Source organism: Heliangelus exortis, chromosome 2 (genome assembly GCF_036169615.1).
Source record: "Heliangelus exortis chromosome 2, bHelExo1.hap1, whole genome shotgun sequence".
Classification (NCBI taxonomy): Eukaryota; Metazoa; Chordata; class Aves; order Apodiformes; family Trochilidae; genus Heliangelus; species Heliangelus exortis.
The window spans coordinates 76,759,477-76,785,010 of record NC_092423.1 but is presented as its reverse complement, the minus strand read 5'-3'; the positions used below and the strand labels follow the sequence as shown (position 1 = coordinate 76,785,010).

The 25,534-nt window shown below is 40.0% G+C and overlaps 1 long non-coding RNA gene across 1 annotated transcript; it reads left to right on the top strand.

The window, feature by feature from the left end:
• Positions 1–1,009: 1,009 nt before the first annotated feature.
• On the top strand, positions 1,010–6,922 carry LOC139793724 (uncharacterized). Its single transcript, XR_011724748.1, has 3 exons — positions 1,010–1,175; positions 3,320–3,889; positions 6,884–6,922. It is a non-coding gene; the product is annotated as an uncharacterized lncRNA (long non-coding RNA).
• Positions 6,923–25,534: the final 18,612 nt, after the last annotated feature.

Here is a 25,534-nt window from a genome sequence, read left to right as displayed (position 1 = left end):
CAAAGTGAACAGTGATGAGACATGAACATTGTTCAATGTTTTCTGGGAATGTGGTTGGTATCTGAATGAAAAAGGGAGGACTGAGACAGATTTCAAGTAGAAGGCTACCTTTCTTAAATACAGTCTTCTCCCACTTCTCTATAATACATAATTTGATACTAAGGAGTGAAATGCTGACTATAACATGCACTAAAAACCAAAAAACTGTTTATGGGATGAGGAGAGATTAAATGCTTGACTTTGGCAGTTTTCATACTTATGTTGAATATTGTATTATATATTTTTTCTGAGATCAGTTATGATTGAATAAACTATATTTAGATTGTTAATTCCTTGTATATAGCAAAACACCCAGTCAGTATGTGTGTATTAACACATAACTGTCCCACAATGGATGAAGGAAAGAAGAAAATGCACTTCTGAAAGCAGGTATGGGTTAAGAGCCTAGTGAACACTTCTTTAGGGAAAATAACCTCTGGCTTACTATGACTCCTGTTGTTAAATATATATGGTGGCTTTTTGTCTGACTTGAACATAGGTAATGGGAGTGAAAGAGTCTACCTTCTCTGCGTGCTGTTCCTAGTTCCTTGATCAGCATTTGCAGTAGGCTGATAGACAATTATAGTAACTTTTGGATGATAAACTCAGTTAAAATGATGTTCTAAAAATAAAAAGTAACTTCTTGAACATAAATACTCATCCTGATATTTTGAAAAATGAAGATTTGGGAAAGAAGAGATAGATCTAAAGAGTTTCATAGGTATCATATGCTTAATAATATTGGTATACAGATTATCTTAATTTTCCAACAGTATAAACATATTTTTATATGAGGAAAAAGACTACTGGGGGTGGGGGCAGAGAGATGGTGCCCTGGTGAAAGCATACATAACATTCAGTTGCTGTTTGGAGAGAGTGAATTGGTGAAATATCTTCCTGCATACAATGCAATTAGATGTCTGAATTTCACATTTAAAAAATAAACAGGCATATTTTTTTTCTAGAATCCATGTTCTGAAAAGCAATAAACCTGGTGGGTGGACGGGTTTATTGATTGGTTGAGGCCAAGAGAAGGTTGATGATCACCTCGGATGAGCCCCTCCAGGATTCAGTCCAAGGCATTAGCAGCCCGCCAGCAGTAACTTCTGAGGAAGGAAATGCTTAACATATCCAAAGTGGGATTTTATTACATTTCTAAAGCACTCTTGAATGGCATTTCTTGCATTTCCTGACACATCTGTAAAATGTACAACATGGTTGCAAAACTCCTGCATGAAAGGGCAGCTACTGTCTCCTGGCAGGGACTCACTGACTTTAGTTGTGCTCCACAGAGCTTCCTCTCTGTTGGATTGACCAGCCTGTGGAAGAGGATTTCAGGTGCATGTTTCCCTCTTGCATGTCCTCTGAGAACTCATCAAAACAAGAAAGTTGTCCAGAGAAACTCAAATACTGGCAAAATCATTATAATTTTTTTTCTTTGTTCTGCAGTTCACCCCAAGCATCAAAGATGGGCACAGGAATCAGTGCAAGAGTTCAGAGGTTTGTTAACAAACAGGTTTTGGTACTTGTCTTAAATTATGCTGATCTCACTATATGAAAAAAGAAACCAACTCTGATGCTTCCTTCCAATACAAGGAAGAACAGAGAGGGCAGGCACATTCTGTGCAGTTCTTCTGCTAATTAGTGGTTTGAAGGACCAGTACATGAAAAGCTCCCCACTGAGCTTACTGAATTTTATGTAACAGCCTTATTATCTGCTATTAGTGTTAAATGTCCATTTTCTCTCATGTCCCCACACTGTTAGATTGAAAACTTGCTGTCTGGGCTTCTTATGTTGTTGGCTTTATTGTACATAGTGCTAAGGGAAGAGAAAAATCCTTTTCAAATGAGCTGAGAGCAACTGTTCTGGGTTTGTGCTGAGGTGCTGGTGTGTGAGGAGGGCAGTGGGGGTGACTCCTGAGCAGAGTGGCCGTGGCTGCCCCACGCCAGACACCCTCAGCTCCAGCTGGATCCAGTGTCCCACCAGAGGACACAGCTCGCCCCCTCAGCCTGGCTCAGAAAGGGCAAAATGATGCCTGACAGCCAGAGCTGAAGGAAATAGGGTGAGAAACAGCCCTGAGAGCACCAAGGAAGAGCAGGAGGTGGGGGTCCTGGTACCACAGCAGAGATGTCTCTGCATCCCTGGGAAGAAATTTCCACTCCCCACCATGTTTTCTATCTATATTTGGTAGAATATAGTAACATGATTAACCTTTTTTTCTTCTTCTTCTTTTTCTCTTTCTCTTTTTTCTTTTTTCCTTTTTTCTTCTTTTCTTTTTTCTTTTTTCTTTTCTTTTTACTTTTTTCTTTTTTCCTTTTTCCTTTTTCCTTTTTCCTTTTTCCTTCTTTCTTTTTCTTTTCCTTTTTCCTTCTTTCTTTTCCTTTTTTCTTTCTTTTTTCTTTTCCTCTTTTTTTCTTTTTTCTTTTCTCTTTTTCTTTTTTCTTTTTTCTTTTTTCTTTTTTCTTTTTTCTTTTTTCTTTTTTCTTTTTTCTTTTTTCTTTTCTCTTTTCTCTTTTCTCTTTTTCTTTTTTCTTTTTTCTTTTTCCTTTTTTCTTCTTCCCTTTTTCTTTCTCCTTTTTTCTTTCTCCTTTTTTCTTTTTCCTTTTTTCTTTTTCCTTTTTTCTTTTTCCTTTTTTCTTTTTCCTTTTTTCTTTCTTCTTTCTTCTTTTTTCTTTTTTCTTTTTTCTTTATTTTCCTCTCTTTCTTTTTTCTTTTTCTTTTTTTCTTTTATTTCTTTATTCTTTTTTTTCTTTTTTCCTTTTTTCTTTCTTTTTTTTTCCTTTTTTCTTTTTTTTTTTCTCCCCAGGTCTTCATAAGCCTAGATTCTTCTCATGTATGATATTCATAGATCCTTTTTAACTCCCTTCAGTGCATATCCTGTCTACAAAAATGAATATTTGGCCTGAATACAACAGCTAAGGAGTAAGCTATGCCATTTGAATGTCTATGGCTGGTAATTCCCAATCTTATTTTGTAACATTCATTCTGATGCAGAAGTACAGAAGTACCAGCTTCAGTGATTTTTGTGCTGCATGACAACTGATCAGGCCATTCACCTTTTTTCTCTCTGTCTTTTTAAATGATGGCTGTTTACATTTATATCATACTGTTGGATTTTTTTCTTAGAGATTAGCTGAAAGCTGAAAACAATGACAACAGGTAACCCCTGCAGGGGAAAGGGCTTTCTGTTTAAAAACAGAGAGTATGAATGTGAAATTTGACCTTAAGGTAAGTTTTGGCAAAGTATGCTATCTCAAATGATTTGTTTTTCTTCAGCAGGAGTACTTAGACATCTTAACCCGATCCTTCATACTGTCAAAGAATACCTGGAAGAAGTCTAGTAAACATGGAAATACTTCAAACATTTTATTTTTTTTTTAATAACAATGTTAATTTTAGAAAACCTTTTGTGCTCACTCTGGAGCAGGCACTATTGTGAAGAAATCATCAGTATAATTGTGTTTTACAAGGGGAAATGAGATATAAGCATGAGTAGTTGTTGTTTTTTTTTTAATGTTCTATATCTGTGTCATTCCCGTATCACCTTTAACTGTTGGAGGTTTAAGAAAAAAGATCACTGATAACTGCTAAAGTTCTGTGAAGAAAATCCCCAGTTTCACAGGGTTGTGTTGCCGTGAATTAAGCTGACATGTTGCACTCAAGTCTTTGTGACCACTTTGCTTTCCTTGCCACTCCCTTTTCTGTACTTTGAACAACTTTCAGCCCTGTGCAAGCTGACACCAGGCTGCCCAGCTGTGAAGATGTGATGATGGTGCCTGTGACGTGGGAGCTGCTCCTTTCCTCCTGCTCGTTGTGGTGTGGAGCTTCAGTCAAGAGAAAAATGCCTTGGTGAGCTCCTGAGCAATGTGCCACTTTTTCTCTTGCTTTAAAGCCCACAGATGTAGTTGGCTGCTGGGCAGATCAGCTGCATCCAGTCTGTGTCTTTGGAGAGCTGAAGAAAATGTATGCACCATATTTTTTATGATTAAATATGTCAGATAAAGAATCATTAATTGTATTACTACACCACCAGTTACTGTGACAAAATATTTTTATTAACCTTTATATTTACTAACCTTAATATTTTTATTTATATGAAAGCATGCTTTCATATGTGCACATGTGCCATTTTCAGTTTCTTCTTCTAGGTCTGCATATTTGCCTACAGCACAAAGAATGCTATATGGCTTTTGTGTCAGGTGCTTGGGGTCCTGACACAGTCATCTCAGTCCTGACACAATATGAACAAACCCCTCCTATGGTTAAATATGGTTATACAGTTAGACCAGAATTATATCTAAAACATCCTAATACTTCTGCACTGTGAATTGGCACCACTTGCTCCCTGCCCACACAGACTTTGTGAACTTGGATCTACAGCTGGTAGAAAAAGCTTAGTTTCAAGAAACAAATCTGCATCCAATACTGAATGCAAAAAACTTTCAAAACTAGATGTATTTCCAACCTCTTCGGCTCGGGATGAGGTGGATGTGTGAAGCCCTTGACACAGGGTTGGTATTTTTATCCATCATGTCTTGCACAACTTGATAGCATCACTCATGCAGCACAGTAGTATAATGTACTAGTCGAGGCTGATTGCTCTTCATGGTCTGAGAAAACCTTTATCCCACTCATGAGCTAAAATTCATGTCCTTTGTTGTTTGTTGCTCAAGACAAGGAGCCTCTGCATTCCTCCAGTTGGTTCATGCCCAAGTCCAGTTCAGCTGCTACAGTCAAAAAAATACTGTATCTGAGTAAAGGTAAATGAGTTTCACAGTGAAAGCTAAAGAAGACTAAATGAAAAGTTCCTCATCACCATATTTTCTCTACAACTACCTGAAAGGTAGGGTGGTGGATGCAGGCCTCTTCCCTCAAGTAAATAATAATAGGACAAGAGGAAATGACCTGGATTTGCACCAGGAGAGGTTTAGACTGGATATGAGGAAGTGGTTAGGCGTTGGAATGGACTGCCCAGGGGAGTGGTGGAATCACCATCCCTGGAAGCATTGAAAAACTGTGTAGATGAGGCACTTCAGGACAAGCTCTAGTGGACATGGTGATACAGATACTGTGATTATTTATTTTACTAGGAGGGGAGATGTTGACAGTTGGACATGGTGATCTTAGAGGTCTCTTCCAACCATGACAGTTCTACGATTCTGTGATATTCTTTATTTTCCCCTGGGAAATCTCTTTGTATTGCTTTTTTTCATCCTCTGTTTTGTCATCTTTGCTGTGGAAGAGCTGCAATTTTTTGCTTGTCTCACTACCAAGAATTTTTGTGGACAGTTATGTTTATTCAAATGTACATGTGGGATTAAAAGCAGGATAATATCTTTTCAGTATCTGCTTATAGTCTTGTGAAATCTTTGGACTTGCATGTGCAAGTGGCTCTGCTTTTAATTCAAATGTCTCACTCCTGGTGCTGCAGGGGCAAGACACTGATCCTGATGCTCTAACAGTATTTTATACATCCTCTGCTTGTATTTTATAATGACAGAACATGACTTGTGGCTCTGCTGAATCCTCTGTATCAGGGAGGCTGAAATTGAATGAACTTCTCATTCTTTTTAGAAAAAATAAAGGCATATTTCTTTTTTATTAAAGTAAGCAAAAAAAAAAAAAAAAAGCAGAAACCTTGCCTGCTCTCAGACCAGACTACTACTTTCTGGTGCTATTTCTATTATTTCCATTGCTGATCCACCACAAAGATAGTGCTGGTTTTACTTTTTTCTTCTCCCTCCTTTTCCTGTGCAGGATGCTGAGCACACAGGAAGGAAGGAGAGAAAGTGTAATATTATTTAATATTATTTAAACAGGATCCAAACAGAATAAATTTCTGAGTAATTCTGGCATCTCCCAGTGTGCTTGAGTGGGGCAAATGCTTTGCACAAGTGACTGAAAAAAATTCAAAGAGAGTTTGAATACACACAGACCTGAGTTAACAAAAGATCATGTGTTGGCTTTAATCTGTAATAAGTTGCACTGAACTTACAGGAACTATTCACATGCATAAAGTTTGGATAAAGTTCATTTGCTTAATTAGGGGTCCAAGTTCTCTTCCCTGTTGTATAATAGCTTTTGAAGTAAAACAGTAGTCTTTCTAAATGATAAAACAAAAGAACCCAAGAAGGAAACTTAGTAGGAACAATAAGTACTTTATATCTCCCCCCTCCTTCTCCCTTCTCAGATTTGGCAGCATCCTTCAGGAATGGCAAACATACCTTAACATCTATCAGCATACATGAAGTGATTTCTCAGAATGTATGCTGTTAGTAACCTTAGAGCCAAACTTTGAAAGGGCCTTGAACTTATAGATGCATATGATGTTCATAATCACTGTCCTGATGTTTATCTTTAAGTGTTTTTAATGAGCCCACTGTCAAGTCAAGATGCTGCTAGGAAAAAAAGAAAAAAAAAAAAAAAGAAAACAGTAGTTGTACATATAAATTACTTGGAAAAGCATGCAGCTACAGAGGTTATTCTTTCTTATATGCCTTTGCTTATGTGAAACTGAAGAACTTCAAAAATTTGGCCCTGAAAGAATATTTTTAAAGTAGCTATTCAACTTGGATCCAGTTGTGTATGCATAATTATTACACATACATGGCCTGATGGTTATCTGACACAGGTTTTATTGCCAAGGGGCATGTTCGGTTATCCGCAATGCACACAATGCCAACCTTTGGATTTTTGGTTCTGCAGTGCTTGAGAGTCCTTGTCATAGATAGTCTGTTGTGTTAGGCTGTGAACAAATGAAGAATAAGTAGATATCCCCTGCTCCAAAGAGCAGGTCTCCACAACCTATATGGATGTCTGACAGAATATGTTTTTTTTCCCCAGCTGTACCTCAGACTTAGGAGGTTTTTCCTCAAGCATCAGGTAAGTATAATTTTACATCTCTCACAACAGATTGTTTAAGAGGTTTTCCATATTGTAAACCCTAACCTTAATTTTATTAACAATCTTTCATGAAATTTCCACCTCGGTTGTTAAGAAAACTTGCAGGAAAATTCCATGTATGTAAAATGGGTGCATGTTGTTGCTGTTTTTTTACTTCTCTTAGTATGTGCAACAGTGTTGAATGAAGCAGGGAGTGAATTTCTTTTCTTTTTATGATTAGATTGTTAGAGGTTAAACTTGGTGCAATCATCCACCTTAAAACTAACACAGCTGAGTATGTGGATGGCTAAAAGGTGTCAGTGCTTGTTTCTACTATACAACAGAAGAGTGAAGAGGCACTAATGACAATTTGTGGTGTACTCAAGTTAAGGGAAGAGCAGAGGTGCTTACACTAACTTACTGCTCAAAAGCTGTGAGGCTATTGACTTCACAACCTCTATGGGCAATGCTTTCCACTGCTTCACTGTTCTTGTATCCTGTCTGCAGTTTTCTTTTCTCAGTTTATGCTCATTACTTCCTATCCTCCCACTGTGAAGTGCCTGAGTCCTTCCTGATTGTTTGTATGGACTCCTTCCTGACAACCTCTTTGTATGTTGTCCTGGTTTGGGCCAGGATAAAGGTGATTTTTCTGTCTTGTACTTGCTTTTTTGCTAAGTCTCTTGTAGGTAGATTAATAGAGAGCGTCTGCCATCGGTTTAATTGCTGGGCCAGTGTTAAACCGTGACATATGTACTGGAAAACTGGTACTGGGTCGCTCCAACACCACCTGTTCTCCAGGCTGAAAAAGCCCCCGTCCCTCAGCCCTTCTCACAGTACAAGTTCTGGTGCCCAGAACTGAACATGCTTTTGTTCATTGGTGTCCACCCTGCATAAGGGCCCCGAGCCGACACTCCTTACTAAAGTAAATCTCAAAAGTGCTGGGCAGGGGGAGAAAATTCCTCCCCTTCCTGTCCTGGCTGTGCCCCTGTGAATACCTCCAGAGCACTGCTGGCCATCCCCTCAGCCAGGGCAAACTGCTGGCTCAGGTTCACTGCTTGCTATCTGTCCTTGTCTTAGTAACCTAACAGATAAATCACAGTTGAATTTTCTCTCAGGGCAATTTGCATGCAAGTTGTGTATCACTAATCTCACAATCATAACCATATGTGAATTAAAATGCTTTCTGTGAAACAAAGATTTTTACAGTGTTGTCCTAGCTGTGCTGTGCTACTTAATTAACATTCATCAATCCTTAAAATTGAGATCAAAAAGATAAAAAACTTAAATAGAAATCAGGAAAGTGATATAGTGAAGTAAGACTGAATATTGACATGCAGATTCAGATTTGCAGCTGACTGTACCCAAGGTCCAGACAAATGCATGTGGAAACGTAAAAGGAGGTGAGATGACATTGTTGGCACAGGTTCCCTTTTTGCTGATGCCTTTTCAGCTGCTTCATGACAGAGGATGTCTCTGGAACACCATATATCTATAGACATCAATTTATTACTGTAGCCTAAGGTGTGTCAACCCACAGAAAAGCAATGAGCAGGGACAGTAAATTTCGTTAGAGCCTGCTATAGACATTAATCTAGCTTTATCTCCTTCAAAAACTCCTCTAGGACTTTTTTTTTCTTTCCTTTTTTTTCTTTCCTTTTTTTTTTTTTTTTTTTTTTTCTTTAATCAGTCTCCAGATTCTATTAAACAGGGGCAAAAAGAGGAAGAGGAAGTACATGATATCTGCTTTCTACAAAGCAGACTGTATTTATTTGTTTAAGTGAGACAGAATCTCAATGTCTTCAGTCTTTCTTAAAAGCAGATTTAAGCAAATCATTCAGGCAGTAAGCCAGGCAGAGTGTGCATTTTTAGGCACTGACTCAAAGACAGTGTCAAGACATATTAAGCTGGATGCCTAGAAGTAATATATATGAGAGTGAAAAAAAAGCCCAACAACCAACACTAAAATATCATCTTGCTACAGTTGTGGCTGATTATTTCATACAGGATGAAGAGAAATTGCACCGTAAGCCATAAAAGGGTGGTGGAAAATGCTTTGAAATACTAAGCTAATGCAATATCTAGCTCTGAATGCCATCTGATTGCTACTTCTCAGACACTTCATTATCATGCATCACCTGAATGTAGTCTGCAAGGAAGCTGCTTCAAACCACCTCCTTCCTGGAAAAAGCTTAGTTTCTAAATTATTTACTTGTGTAGAAAACTCATTTAAATTATTGCGTATCTCAGTAGGACATTGCTTTTTATTGGCAGGATAAAACAGCTATGTTGGTTTTCCCCTTTGTTCTAATATGTGCATGCAGCAGTATAAATTACGCATCTTATCCACAAGAGATCTTTTATATGATGAATTAACTCATTTTGTTCCTGACCTTGAGCTCTGAGATGGGAGCAGTGTTTTCCTCAGCTTTGAGAAAAGCAGCCATCACAGGCAGTTTAATAGTTTTCATGGCAAGATGAAGGAAGTGTCCTTTTCCTTTTTTATTCAGCATGCCATCACAAATCACACAGTACTTGGACCAGCTGAATATACCTTTCTTCCAACACATTTTGGGCAGCAAGCTAGGATTAACAGAGGTTGGTCTCAGTAGATGGTGCTGTTGGGTCTCGAACTCCCTCCCAGGAAGAGGTGCCAACACTACCCTGAGCAGCAGAGGCAGAATGAAGGCTTTACTTCTGGGGAGACACCAGACAGCCTTAAAGAAGGCTTTTCCTTAAAAGAAGAACAGAATTAGGGATGATTTGGTGGGGGCTTCTGTGGTTTAAAAATCTTTACCAAAAGAAAAAAGCTATGAAGAAGGTCATGGAGTTTAAGGGTGAAACAGACCCTATGTGGGATGAATGAACTGCACTCCCATGTCAGGAAAGCAAACTCCAGATATCTAGTGAATTATTTGTTAATACTTATGGCCTTTAATCACCTCTGGAAAGTACACAACTGTGTCTTATCTGGTATTGCACTTTTCCTCAGTACATTTGAACATCAATTTTTGAACACGTTAAATTTAAAAAGGGAATTGCACAGAAGGGTTCTGCTAGTGAGCTCATGAAAATAAATCTGTGCTGCACTGAAGTACTCCCTTGTTACTTCAGTACCTGATGTGCAGGAATCAAAACAGCAGATTTTCTTTCACCCCTGGAAAAAAAAGAAGCCTGAAGGCATGTGTTTCTGCGAGCATGAGACAATTTTTTTTTTTTCCTCTCAGAAGATGCTTTTCCTAGAAACATTTTCCCACCTGGATCCCCACTTGGATCTCTGGATTTCAATAGTGCAACAGTCTAGCAGTACAGTCTTGACAGCAGCCCTGGTCATTTTTGTTATGTTCCTCAAAGCCATTTTTGGCTTTTGCACAGCAGATAGCAATTCCTGGATTCCAGTTTTTCTGAGCCAACTGGGCTCTTGCAGCTTGTTTACAGCTGGGAGCTGAGCTGCTGAGAGGCTGAGGACAATAAGAAATACAGGCTCTCTCAGGATAGTGGGAGGTAAGGCAGTCCTAAGACACTGGTAAATTAGGGCAACATTTACTTACAGTCCAGGTCTGGGCCATCCTTAACCATGTAAGCAGCCTACATGATGGATAAATTGAAGGGATTTGATCTATTTAATGAGTAGCATTGACTTATTTAAACAAATAGATACCATTAACATAGCATTGCTCCACAGCATGCTCCCAGATGACAGCACAATCTTCAGGCCAGTGTTTCTTTACATTTTTTTGTGGGAAATCCGTGGAGCAAAAGAAGTCAAGTTACTGTGGTGACATTATGCATGACTGATGGAGATGACAAGTGCAAAAGCATCCCTTTTGCTGAGTCCCCCCTGGACACATCTTTTCTACCCTGAGAAGTGGAAAAAGTCTAGCTGAGCTGAGCTGCCTTAGGCACTTGGTTTATTCCTCAAGAGCATAAAATAGTTATTTTTATATGACATCCGTCTATCACCCCTGCTATGCACTATTAAGCACAGTCAATCTCTAAATATTTTTTTAAGGCTAGAGAATATGCTTGTGATTCAGAGAACACTTCATTGAAAGCCATGGACCTAGCTGATACCCTCAAACTGTAAGCAGATTTTCATGTTTTGATGCATAACTATCTGGAGAAGTGGTGACATGAGAGGATGTTTTCTTTTTTTTTATATATTTAACATATCATCGACTCACATAAAGCCACAAACAAATGTATAGACTGTGGGAGGAGAAGTATGTGGACATGCAGACATGTTAATTAACCTGAACACCTTATTTCTTAAGTAGCTTAGTTTTTGTTTTTTTTTCTTTGAGAAAAGCAGCTTTACTACCCTTTTAGATGAAGATTAACTTGTTTAATGTTTAGCTTCATTCCCAGTACAGCAGTGACCAAAATCTGTTTAGTCTGAGAGAAATGCAAGAGCATTGTAAGTTTTTTGACTTATTTGAATATTACTAATGATAAGGGACAGAAACTCTAGAAAATTAGTCCAAACAGTCAACTGTTTACATAATACTTGAGTCACTTGGTTGCACTACCATGGTCTTATCTTTGTATGCACAAGATGATTCCAGCCTTCCCCGAAGTGGTCTAAGGAGCCTGGATCCCAGTCTCTAAGCTCTATAAAAGCCTGAACATGCTTAATTAAGTGGCTGTTGAAATGAGACCAGCCACAAACATCATGGAATTTATAAATAGATGGTTGAATCTCAAAGCTTTGAAGTAGACACTGGGCTGTATTAGATCCACAAGTTGTATAGGAAGCCTGGTGACATAAAGCACTGTTTGCAAGTACGCTCAGTTTCCTGACTCTTAGATCCAGTAAAGTTGGCAACCCTCTTTTTTCTGGTTACTATATTGCCTTCTGTAAAACTCAATACAGTTCCTAAGTATCTAAGACTTATCACCTCAGATGGGGAACCAGATTGTCCCTCTTTTAAGCAATTATTCTCTATGCCCAAGGGTGGTGTTTTGTTCCTTGAGTGCTTGCGTGCTTTTCTAGCTCATGCCTACACGTGTAATTGCTCTCCACAGCCACAGAAGATGAGTAGGACAAATGAAGTCACTTTAGCTAAAGTAATAACATTTTTGTTTGCTAATTTCTTCCTCCATTTAAATCTGTGCAGTTCTAGAGTATTTCTGCAGAACCCTGGATTTTTTGATAGAAACTGCTACATCTGGGACCAATCCCACCAAATGTCAGATGAAGACAATCCCATCCCTAGCACTTACTCTGCCTGGAGGTTGTCAATTTCAAGAGGAAGTCTGGAAGAAGCAGGTGTCTGCCTGCAGAAGGTTCTGCTGCTGTGAGGAGCCACTAACTCCTAGAACAGGTTTCTACTGACAAATATGTTTCTTGCTTCTTTAGGAGTTACCAGAAGTTACAGTTTGAGCCCCACACTGAGACTTCCCAGCCACCTGAACTATCTCTGAGGAGTCCTAAGCATCCTATGATGGTTCTTATTTCCTACATAAGGAAAAACCCCAAAGCAGGAATACTATATGAATTTCTGCTAAGTCAATTGATAATCTAGGATGTGTTTCCTTGGAATGTCATACTTATTGTCAGTCGTGTTCAGAATCTGTTGCACTGTGGTGACAATGCAAACGTCAGTGTTCCTCTCATGACTCTCCCCTGTGATCCCTGCAGACTGGATCTGTGCTTTGAGCTACTGAGCAAGATTTGTGGTATGCATGATTACTTAGATGCCTAAGGAATTCTCATATGAAGCGAGCAGCAGGACTGAGGTATTTAACCTTGATTCACTTCTAGAAGATTTCACTGAATTTGGCACACCGTCATGTTTTTGCTTTGTTGCTCAGGAGTGTTATTGTGTATGTGTTCGGTGTCCCACACTAATGAATGAAACCATAAATAGTTTAAGGCAATCCTCATTTGTGCTTCTGCAATACATTTGTACAAAGATGAAGTATCACACCATTCCATGAAAAGCCACAGATTTCTGTCTGTCTTTCCTGCTCAAAACATTATATACCTGTACTGGTTCTCCTCATAAGTCCCAGGTCTGAAATTTGGCACTTGCAACTGCTCCTTTTTGCCTCTTTTTATGGGAAATAAGTGAGTAAAAGGAGGAAAAGGAGAGGAAAAGTTTTAGGGGTACCCAAGAGGTGACTGTAGTAGTGCAAAATGAGAATGTTCAAAAATGCCTGAGGCACGTATTCATACAGTACCCTCAGGAATCACTGATGTTTATAAGCCTAAATAACTGTTCACTTCCACTTTATATTGTTCGTTTTTTCAAGTCTAAGTTGCTGTGCTGTACATTTGTAAAGGGAGAAGCCTGGCCACTATATTATTTTGGTAGCCAGTCTTCCTAAAGGAGTCTTTTTGAACTGTAAAACACCAAACCCTTTGAGGGGAGGGGAACAAAGCTAGGTGTCTCTCTTGAGCAAGTTAAAATTGTTGGGGCAGTGGATAAAGTCATCATTTACCTTCTGTCTTCTTTTTGTGCTTAGGGCAGGGAAGCAGCTGTTGAGTCTGCTTGGCCCTGCCATCCCCGTGGTGTGGGCTGGCATGCTCAGGTGGGATGTCCTTAGTCCCCAGCAGGTGATTCATTCTGGTGGCTGCTCCATGACAGGCTGCTGGGCAGGCGAGATGATTTAAATCCTGTGTTGAAGGGAAGGTATAATTCAGGCCATATGTCAGGCCTGTGTGTGTGCAGAAGCGGGTGGGTAAGGGACCACTGCAGAAGTGGAGAAATAAGCACTGAGTCATCAGCAGAGATGATTGAAATTTATCCAAAACATATTGCCTGAGATTTTAGTAGGGCCTCCAGTATTACTAATGAGAAGGCTGGGAGGGTTGGAATTCCACTGATTGGCAGCTGCACCCTTGGAAAAAGACACAGGGAAACTTTCTCATCTGTCAAGATCTCGTTATTTGCAGTGGAGTCTGACAGCTCTAAGGTTATGTGTGTATAAATCAGTCAGGCAGAAGAGGAAGCAGACAGTAACCATTTTGCAGTGGCACAGGGGGAGTGTTGGCATCCAGAGTCTGAGCAGCACAGACACTGCTGCTGTCATCTGATGGGCAAGCATGGACCTTCCCAAGACCCTTCTGTCCCTCCACTCCTGCTGCCAGCACTGGAGCCTTCCTTTTCAGACCTGCCCTCCTCCTCCTTTCTGGGTGAGGCTGAGGCAGCCAGCAGTGCTTACCTGTCCCCTTTTTGAGGTGGAAAAGAGGTTGCATCAATTTCCTGCATTGTCATGTCATTGCTTTCTCTCCTCCCAGTCCCCTCAAAAATTATCAGGGGCAAATCATACTGGCCCCTACAGTGGGAGGCTCAATGCAAGAACAAGGTATCTTCAGGATGTGCTCTAGTGTATGATACAGATATTAATACATATATTTTATTTGAGGGGGGAGATGTTGACAGTTGGGTGCAGAAATCTTAGAGATCTTTTCCAACTGTGACAAATCTGTGATTCTGTGAAACTTTTAGGAACAAAATATATCGCAGAAAACCAGCCTAGGCAGCACTGGGAGTAGGAGCTGGGGTTACCAGGATGTCAAGAAAGGCTTTCCTGCCACCATCTTCACTTGTCTGTTAGCTGGAGCTGAAAGCAGACTTGATTTGAATTTATTTGATCAGACCTGGAAGAAATAATCCAGATACATGTCAACTTTTAAATGTTTATTCTCATTCTCAGCTTGCAAATGATGTGGAGTCAGGTTTCTTGTTTGGATTCAGATACTGTAGTGGGTTCAACATGCCATAAACTTCTTAGGCTTTCTGAGGTGGCTGATGAAAGTTGAGGTATGGAAGCAGATGATATGGCATAGAGAAATGGTTTTGGTATGTACTACTACCAAGCTAGGAATAGCTTCCTCAAAGAGATAAACCTGCGCTTACTTAGAAAGTTTTTAAATGAAACATTGTAGAAGATGCTGGGGGAGGAGAAGCCATCTGAATTTCTCAAATTTTCTGGAACACAGGCTTGTTGATTTCTCCTGCAGGCTGGCCTAAGGTGAGGTACAGAGCAGTGTGTCAGTTCATTTGAAATTGTTGATCCACTTTAGAAGTTTCAGGTTGTGATCTGCAGAGAGGCGTATGACTCTTCCATGTGGGTAAATAAATAAATAAATAAATAGCTAGAAAAATTAAGTGGTATCTTCAGCAATAATGCTGTATAACACATAACCTCTAGCATAGACTGAGGATGAGTCTCTTGAGAAGAAAACTCTTCTGGATGCCCAACTCAAAAGCTCTAGACATGAAAAAATTATAATGACTTTGCGGAAGTTAACCCAGGAAGAGAGAGGTTGCCCTTGTTATGTACTCTCCCTCTCTCTCCCCTTATCTTACTCCTTTTCCTTTCCTCCTCCTCTTTTCCCCTTCCCCTCTTAGAGGTAATTAATCAAGGTACATTACTCACTGAGATGGTTTTCTTCTTTTTCCTGTTTATAAACTCAAAGCACCTAACACTTGTCTTTGCCAACCTCATAAAGTGCCAGAAAAAAACTGAGTTTTGTAACTTCTCTCCTTTTCCTTTTTTAATGGACAAAGAACAAGAGCTTTTGTATATGTGTACATTTGTGTAGCCCCATCCTATTGCTTCTGTTGACAACGACTTAGCAGATGGAGCTGAGAGCAATAAATGTGACATCACCTGATCCTCCCCCCCACACCTCTTCCCTGACTTTTTTTCTGTTCTTTTTCTTCCAAATGAGAAGCCATGAGTCCATTCAGCATCACCTTCTTTATTAGCCTTATAAGATGCTGAGAAGATTTAATTACAAGTAGGAGGAAGAGGCACCAAGACAAGGAATGATGAAGAGGTTAAAGCAGTAGAAGCAGAGCAGGAATGGCAAGAGCTCAGGCCCTGTGTGTTGGGTTGGTCTGGAGTTGGGATGGTGACCCTCCAGCTCCTGACACAGGAATGTTTTGGCTAGTAGGTACCATGCTATTTGATGCTCATGCAGAGGGCAGTCATGCAAGAAATAACTGAGTGCTCAGCTCTTGCCAGTCCTCTGTAAAGCTTTGACTCTTTCCACAGCATTATCTGAATTTCTTCTATCATTCTTGCTACTGTGTTGTGATAGGGCTCTCTCAGCACTTTTCTTGATTGTTTGTTACTTGCTTTTCCCAACACCAGAAAATGTTCACATTCTGCTCTCACTGTTCCTCCTGCCCAGGACCCTTCTACCTCAAGTCGTGCACATTAGGAACCTCACCTTCCAAGTTTCTCTCCTGTTTTGTCTTGAAGCTGTGTTCAAAGACCAAGATTTGTTCATACTGCTCTGTCTTAGAATCATAGAATTGGCTGGGTTGGAAGGGACCCCAGAGATCATCAAGTCCAACCCTTGATCCACTACCGCTGCAGTTACCAGACCATGGCACTGAGTGCCACATCCAGTCTCTTTTTAAATATCTCCAGGGATGGAGAATCTACCGCTTCCCAGGGCAGCCCATTCCAATGCCTGATCACCCTCTCAGTAAAGAAATTCTTTCTAATGTCCAACCTAAACCTCCCCTGGCACAACTTGAGACCGTGCCCTCTTGTCTTGCTGAGGGTTGCCTGGGAAAAGAGACCAACCTCCCCCTGGCTACACCCTCCTTTCAGGGAGTTGTAGAGAGTGATGAGGTCTCCTCTGAGCCTCCTCTTCTCCAGGCTGAACAGCCCCAGCTCCCTCAGCCTCTCCTCATAGGCTCTGTGCTCAAGTCCCTTCACCAGCCTGGTTGCCCTCCTTTGGACCTAGTTCGCCCTCCTTCTTCTCTGCTGTGAAGGCTTTTTCCATCTCTTCTCATGTTCTTGTGCTTAGCAGTCAAGACCACTGCTGTAGAGGACCTGGACTGTGGAAGAAAATGTCATTTACATCAGCTAATTCTCACCTGCAAGTTTTGAAATCAATTAGCTGGGGCCTGAAGTGAAAGTTAACCTGTTGCATTGCACTTACCTACTTTGCCCCAGTACCGCAGATCAAAGAACCTACAAAAGGAGCCTTTTATCTCTATCTCAGGAAATGAGAGGGACAAAAGGGGGACCAGTGGGCAACCCATTGGTTGTGGTTGCATGTATTACTAAATTTGAGAGGAGTTTCTGCTGAAAAGGGGGAGAGAAAAGCTGGAGTGTGCAGGAGTTGCTTCCAGTGTTAGAGTTCAAAGTTTAAAGTGGGAAAAAGAGAAGAGGAGAGACACATGAGATGTCTTTCTGTAAGGCTTTGGCAAGTTCTGGCATAGAAAAAGCTTCTTTTGAGTTTCCAGGTGGTTAAGAAATGGAAGCAAGTGCTGAAGAATCACCTTAAGGGAAATTACTGATGCACCACATTTAGGTCTCTATGTTATCCATGCTTTGTAAGGAGCTGATATTATAAACTGTGAGCAGAGCAGCAGGGAAACTATGACTACTGTGGGAAAGAGGGGTAGATTGATGCATGACTGGCAGAGGGAGGAACAGTTCATGGCAGGTATCAGGACCCACCACAGGAAAATATCCAGTTGACACTGGACCTTGCTACTCATCCAAGATGGCAACTGGGTGACTTTAGCAGTTCTCGTCAGCAGAAAAAAAAAAAAAAAAGTAAACTGACATTGGTTATACTTCAGGCATTTCCTCCCCTCCCTACAAGAGGGTCAAGCCAGTATTTTTTTAAAAGCTCCCTTAATTGTAAACCATATCCTTGTTGCTGCCAGTTGCATTCTGGCAGGAGGGTCACACAGAGACAACTTCACAGTAGTGTCCAAGGATTTCACATGTCAAAACCCTCTCACTGCTCAAATGAGAGGGAGAGTCTTGTGTTGCACAGTAAGCCCATGATAGGAGAGATGTGGGTGCCAAGTGGAGGGTGTCTTTGAGGAAATTACAAAATATTTCTTACGTATGTTTATGAAATATTACGGTCAGGACCAGTTACACACCAGTGATTCCCGACCACATTCAACCCTTTCCATAGCACTGCTTGCTGCTTTCTTCTGTCTCCTGTCTTGACAGCAAATCCCAGAATATTGCTGCTGACCCTGCCTTCCTCCACTGCTGTCAGTCTGAGGAAGTGCCAGTGGAAAGACTTAGATAACCAGCCAAGCAAAGCATATTAGTTTGGACTCTCATCCCTAATGTTGGCATTCAAGCCAGACAAATTATTTTAACTGGGACACAATATTAGAGATTTTTTTTTTTTCCTCGGAAGTGATTCTGTTAAATCTTAAGCAACTCAAAAACTGGTTAAATCTAATCTGGACCCGAACTTAGCTTTCTATCACTCAGCAGTGGCTTCCACAATAGAGAAGCAAAAAATTAAAGCAACTCAAGCATGGAGTACGTCAGTCTCAGCTGCTCATTTTTAGGTTATTATAGGGGCCCAGTGTGTTTGGACAGTGAATGGAGAGAAACAGCCTGGTTTTCAAAATGCGAAGCTTCCACGAGAATTCCTGATGCATTTAAATTGTGAATGCTAAAGCTTCCTCAACAGCAGACCCATAGAGTACAGAGTACACCTATGTTACTTGTAGTATCAAATGAAAAAATCTTATTTTGTTTTTAATTCCTATACTCTAATAAAAAATCTTATTTTTTAATTCTCTTTCTGGTTTTTGGTTTTGTTTTGTTGTTTTGTTTTTCCCCTATAACTTCATTATAGATGATTAAAACCTACTGACAGTGTATCCTCTTCCCCTTTTTTTAATTAATTCATTATGAATTCTGTTTTCTGGCTGACATCAGTACCCTGTCATGGCTCAAAACTCTTCCTGTGCTTGGTTGGCTTGTTGCTTGCTTGCAGAAAAAAATCTTTACATCAGGATTTCTGGAAAGCTACAAAACGTGGTGTTATGGAGTGGAGGAAGTTCATCTGGCTTGTTTTTTCAGAACTTGAACTTTGAGATATTTATGTTGACTAATATGTGTATCTTAGTAGGAAAAAGTAATAGACTTTGTTCTGGTCTGGTTTTCCTATTAATTCTTTTGTTATACCTTTGACATTGGAGTAATCTCAGTAGCACATGGAATTCTGTGCACGCACTGGGGTCAGCTGTCTTGCAGACTTGCCAGAGGGTACAGTATCTTTGAGAAAGTTCTCAGATATTCCCATGTTCCATTTCTGTTCCCCCGCTTGAATGTCATGTGCACCTCAGATACCTGCTACTGCATGCAAGTCCTCTCTGATTTTTAGGTGTCACCTTAAGTATGACTCCTGTTAAGTTTTCTTTATGTGAAGTATGAAACTCTCACATGTGTCAGAGTTTGATCCCATGAGCATTCTATGTAAGGAGTTAGCTCTCACCCCAGGGCAGTAAGTTTGAGAATTCAAGCCTTCTGTCAAAACGCTTTCTACTGGAACCAGAATTACTTCTATTTTGTGAACACCATGAAAGCATTAAAAACCAGAACCCAGTCTAAATCTCACCTTTCCCTACAATCGCATGTGTTCTTTTAAGGACATCCAGTGTCAAACTTGTAATGGTTCTGTATGCAGACCAAGGGACTATAATTATTGCCAGAGACAGGTGCAAGGTTTTCAGACATGAAATGATGATTTTCTCTTACATATTCGTCCCAGTGTCAAAGAGCATTTTATACTCTACTTGGAAAATTAAGAACTTGCTGATTGGCATTTCCATCTGTTAAAAGATTTTCTCTCTGTAGTCACATAAAAAGTGACTGCATATATCATTAACTTACACTAATCATGTGCAGTCTAAGAAGATTTTCAGAAAGCCAAAAGAACCTGTGGTTAAGATGATCCATGTCTTACTGCTCTAATTTTCATTTTGGTCTGTTTCATGTAGTGCCTAGCAAGAGATCACTTGGAGAAATGATATTCTGAATAACACTCTTAGTAAATCAGGGCCTTTTGCTTTGTATGTCATAGAAGTTAATGGGGATAATGGGGAGTCCTGCCTAGTTTATAAAAACATTCTGCTTTCTGAGTTTCTCAAAATTCTTGAGCATTCTAACTCCTTATGGATTTGATGTGTCTGGCACCTAATAAAAGCAGCTCGTTCACTGCATAGCCAACTAAATTTAGAATGCTTTACCTACTGTCCTGTAATCTGCCATATGTTGAGATTGGTAGTTGGCTGTATTGATAACAAGAAAATTTGGACTTCCAGGCCTTTGGAAATTCTTTTTCTGAGCTGTTCTTGTAAACAACTGGTGTCAATCTTTGTAATGAGGGCAAAAATCTACTTTGCTGAATATCTATCTTCTTTTTCCTTTCTTTGCTTAACAGAATGCTATTCCTGTTTTACTGTGTCCAGCTGGCACATCCTCTGCATGCTGATTTCATTTTAAAAATCCCTACCCGTTGTAGGAGCCAGATGTAGCTGCACAGCAGTGTTCTGCTCATCGCATCGCTCTGCTGGCTGAATCTTCCAAGGGCCATTCCTGCTAACAGTGCAGTGAGTCCTTCCAGAGGAGTGAGAGAAAACATGAAGTGTTGCATCTCTGGTGTGCCTGAGGGTGGGATTGGACTTTGACAGGGTGTCTGTCATCCCATGGCTTTAGGATTTGAGGTGGCTTTTCAAACATACTGTTACTGGGGTTCATTTAAGCTGTTGCAAGTTTCAAGCCCATAGCAGACTGAACTCACTGCCCAGTTCCAAACCTCTACTTGGGGAGCAGATTTTCTTCCTCAAGGCTATCTACAGCTTCTTTTCCAAATGTAAGGAGCAGACATCAATATTGTGAAGATCTCCATAAACTTATTTTATACTTTCAAACTGCAGCACTAGCAACTCGGACCTGAAAACAAAAATACAGTGAGTGGAATACCACTTGCATTACATACACCTCTGCTATTTGGAAGCATTGTTTATGTTGTCCTAGGAAAAAGAAGATGGAAGGAATTATGGTTGTCACCAGATTACAGGAAACCTGGCTGCTGGATTGTTCCATTTATTGCTTGCTTATGTCACCTTTCACAAGTAGGCTTTCTGGCTGTTCTTCATATGGCTGTATTACTGGGAAAGAAATGAGCTTATATAGACAGCTGGATCCACATAATGTAAACGACAGTAAGAACAGTTGGAAAGAAAACCACTGTTAACTACCAAGATAAAACAGTCTCAGGTAAGACTTCCACAGGAGAAACTTTGCCTTGTGTACAAAATAGCAGTCAGTCATTATCTTCCACTCAGAAAGAATCTGTCCCCTAAACAGAATAGAGGCAATAATGGCTAGAGGTGAGAGCATGGGACTGATCATGAAAAGACTTGATTTTTGTCTTTGGCTTTTCTGAGCTGCTTTGGACAAGCCATCTCCTCACTGTTTCAATCTCTTCTCTGTATTTAAATCACACATATGCATCCAAAATTGCTGTCTGTCTTTGCTGAACTTATCCTTTACATTCTGAAGATGGTCATGTCTCTTTCTTCCCTGTCTAAACAGTCTCATGCCTTTCATCTTTCCTCATAGGTCCTGTTTTCAAACTGTTTAACAATCCTCAGTGGTCTTTTCTGGATCCCTCCAAGTAATCCATAAAGACCTGGAACTGCAGTGGCTGTAACAGGGCGTTACTCCAGCCCAGGCCTTCTCTCTCTGCAGATGGAAGAGCACTTGCTAACATGCTGAAGTGTTAGGAAAAAAAGAGATGCTGTGTGAGGGTACTCCAAGACCTCACTGTTTTCAATACCCTCTCTGAAAGTCTTGGTGACCAGATGCTAATGTGAAATCACCAAGTGTAAGCATTGTTAACACCTCATTTGAACCTTATTTGAGTAGTTAGAAGCACCTTTCATAAGCTTCCTTTTGCCTTGATGTCATCTTAATGTGATGTTCTACACAAGACTTTATTATTTCTTTATTTTTATGTGCAAAAATGAAATTCATAAAACCCCTTTGGCTGTATTGGTATCTAATGAGATTATGTTACCTTATCTTTTAAAGAAACAATCCAGAGATGGACTTTTTCATCTTGTAAAGGCGTCCCAAGTGAAAGGAGGCTCCTGGAACTGTAAGGGAACAGATACCAGTAGAAATGCTTATCAGCTGCAGTTCCTTTAGCAGTGTTTGGACATTTAAGATGCCCTATGCCTACTGTTTCCCTCAACACTAAGAGTACCACCATTTATTTTAACATTTATTGATTTCTCTGTTTTACCAGATTATCCTCTCTCTTGTATCCGCTGTACTGTATTAAGCAGGTCAGACACTGCAGTCATTGGTATTTGCTAGAGTATCATCTTTGAGATGTTACACATAGTTTTGCCCCTGCCATAAAAAGAAAAAAATATCTGAAATTTTATATCTTTGTGCTTTGTGCAAGCAGCACCAAAAGGGAGGAGGTCTGACTCAGCAAGCAGATGGGAAGCCATATGTGTGGAGGGAGTCTGGTAGAAACATGGGTTACAGCTGCTCTGTGCAGCAGGACAGGACCTGGCAAAGAAGAGGAGCCCTGAGGATGGAGAAGGAACTGAAGAATGTTTCATCAGCTGCATCAGGGACAAAGCATTAGAAAGCAGAGCCCCACGGTGCTCTTTCCAGCTCTGCTCCCTCTTTTTCTCATTTTCTTGAATTCATCACCCCAAAACTCAATTCAGCATCAGATGGTATGAGGTCTGGGTAAGTGGCATCTCTGTCCTTCCCTAAAACCCTTGGGTATTTGCCCTTAGCTAAGTCTGCAGTGCATTAAAGGACCAATCAAAGGTTATAAATGAAGCTTGCACTCAGTGAGAGCTTATTTAAAAACAACCACAAAACTTGGCTTGTCTTTAGCAGGTTTATTACCCTTTGTAAGGTATTTAAGTGCAGAAGATAATATATCTGGTAGAAAAATATCTATTTTCATGCTGCAAGTACTTACTTTTTTCATTTGGGATATTTTTCACATCTTTCATTCAAGTAAGCTTCTCTAAGATTTCACTCCTTACGGAGAGAAAGTCCAGAATTTCACAGGGTAAATAGGCATCACTAATTTAAGGTTTGCATTTCAAGGTTTAACTTTACCACAGAGTACTGTATATTCTTCTTCTGGGAATCTACATTCTTGTTCATATACACAATATGCAGCCTCTGTTTCTTAAAAATAAATTTTAACCAGTTGTGGTCATGAGATAAATACTAGCATTTTGATCACCTGACTTTGAAATTGTCTGGTAGCACACTTTGTACTTTTGAATACATAGCTATGAAACTGGGCTATCTGTTAAATGATAGCTCAGCTGAAAATGTGTTGATCTGACAGATTATCAGTGTTGGGAGAATAATTACTAGGTGAAAGAAAGGTGAGAAGGATCAAAACAAGTAATTTATGCTACTTTTCTTACTTTTTCTACCTTTTACAGAAGAACTAACATACTCATGTACTAGTAAGATGGAGGAGCTTCCTTCATTAGTGACAGTCCAATATGCCCAAGGGCAGACAGGGGCAATACTGGGGATGCCATTTGTGCTGCTTCATGGGGCAGGGAATGTAACTTCAGAGAAAGCAGGGCAGGAGGACACCAGCATGTGCTTACTGCAGCAGAAATATGATGTTTCTGAGCTCATTTGTAACTTTTAATACTGAGATGGACAAATACAGTGTGAAGTTAGCTGCTTTTGATGCAGCAGTCAAAGGGTCAAATTCTTTCCCCTGCTGCTCAAGTGTAGCTCTGTGGCAGTCTGCTGGGCTCCGCCAGTGAAACTGAAGAGGAGGATTTGGCTTGCAGCCTGGTTTTAATCTGCACGTATGGTACCAATTTTGGAAGCATTTTCTGGTTGTCCTCACAGTTATAAAAGAGTAGAAAAATATATTTATTCTCTTCCCTAGCTAAAAGCTAAACTTTTGGTATATAATTTTTTTGTTAATTCAGTGCATAAAAAGAGCAACACTTATCTTTATCTTTAGTTTTGCTCTAGGAATGACTTCTCTATGATTAGGCATCTCTGCTGTCTCTCCTAAGGGAAAGGCTGCTTGGGAGAAACCACCTTGCCCCAGTGCATCCCAGTTCTCTCCAGCATACTTATCTGAGCCCATCAGGACACTGAGCTCCTGTTTCCCTTCTGACCATTGGCACTGCAGACTCCTTTCTTCCTCATCTTGCCTTTTCTTAACATATAGTTGTATGCTTGGAGATGAGGATCGTGGAGCATGGGATGTTGACAATAATGGTATGCACTTCCAACTGGCTTATGTAAAGGGAATATTTACTCCTGTTCATCAAAATCTTCAGCTTTCATGCCAAGCACAGCAGCTGTTGGCCATTGGTAACTATCTGGTCCTGTTAACCATCTCAGGCCCTGCCAAAGCTCCATCTCAAGTACTGTCATACCTTTTCTATTTACTGGTGCATTATAAGGCTTTCATGAGGTGGTCCCAGGACACATTCCTTGCTTTTGGTCCATTCTGCAATGTTTTTTGTCACCCCTTTCTTTGGGCTAGACACCGCCTCCTGTTTCTGAGAAAAACCAGGAGCTCCTGGCTCTCCCAAGGGCACAGAATTGCAGAGAGGTTGCCTGTAGCAAAGATCTCAGCTTTCCTGCATAATTGCAGGCAGAAATTGCATGTTTTCTTCAGAATCTAAGGAAACTTATGTATGAAGCTAATGCCTTTTTTTGCTCCTTTCTAATCTAATTTCTAATTATTTTTTTAACTCAAATTACTTCTTCCTTCATCTGTTTTTCTGCCCTTTTTTTACACTCTATTTTTTTGTCTCTTGATCCTTACTCAACAACCAAAATCAAAATTCCCAAATAGCTGTGCAGATCTATTACTTCATGACTCTTTTTATAGGCCTAAAGTTTTCTCTAGCATAAAATACTTTAATAAATAGCATAAGATAACCATTTAAGAAGCAATTGAACATCAGTGGCAGGCTACGTGTAAGAAGCTTAGCTTTAGTTAGGCTACAAAGAAATAAAATTTTTGGAAAACATAGGAAGTGAGAAAATTCTGAAGTAGGGAGATGAAGCACGTTTGTTGGGTGCAGTGTAATAAGGGCAGCTCTATCATACACCAGCCAGCAGATAGTACTTGTCACCTTGAATTTCTGCTGACACATGTCAGGTTAACAAATCTTTTGAAGTTAATTAATCATCATTATTTCATCATTTCATCATTATTTCCAGCAAACTGGCATTGCAATTTCTTCCAATGATTTCCTTAGACTCATTAACTGTAATGGCAGTAGTTAATAATTATTAAAAAAGGAAGCAAAGTGGGAAGCTGATGATGCTTTCTAGACCACAGTGCTACTCTGGTAGTTTATATGGAATATGTATCATCTGTGCTGTGCTGTTTTAGGTTGCTCTTTTATGAAAGGCAGCTCACTAATGCTGATCTAACTGAAATTACCTGCTAACATCCTTATCATGAAAACAAGCTTTAACACCTGCAGAGCAGTGTGGCTGTGTCTGTATTTCAAGAAGTCAATATGCCTGAAATAGATTAGCTTTAAAAAAACATTTTTTACTATCCAAATCATCAGGTGACTATGATCATTGTGGCCTAACCTTCATTTGGTTGTTTTGAAAGTTGAAGATGAGAGATTCCCTATTTTGCCAATACATTCCCACCATGCAAAGTGATAACAAGATCGGGTTCTTTACTTTTCACCTGCAACACCAGGGGGCTTTTTAATGACCAAGTCCATCAGGCCACTGATAGAATACAGGATTTTTAATCCTGTATTAATTTATGCTGTCTACTGCCAATCACTATGACAGATCCTCTTTGGCTTTTTGAAG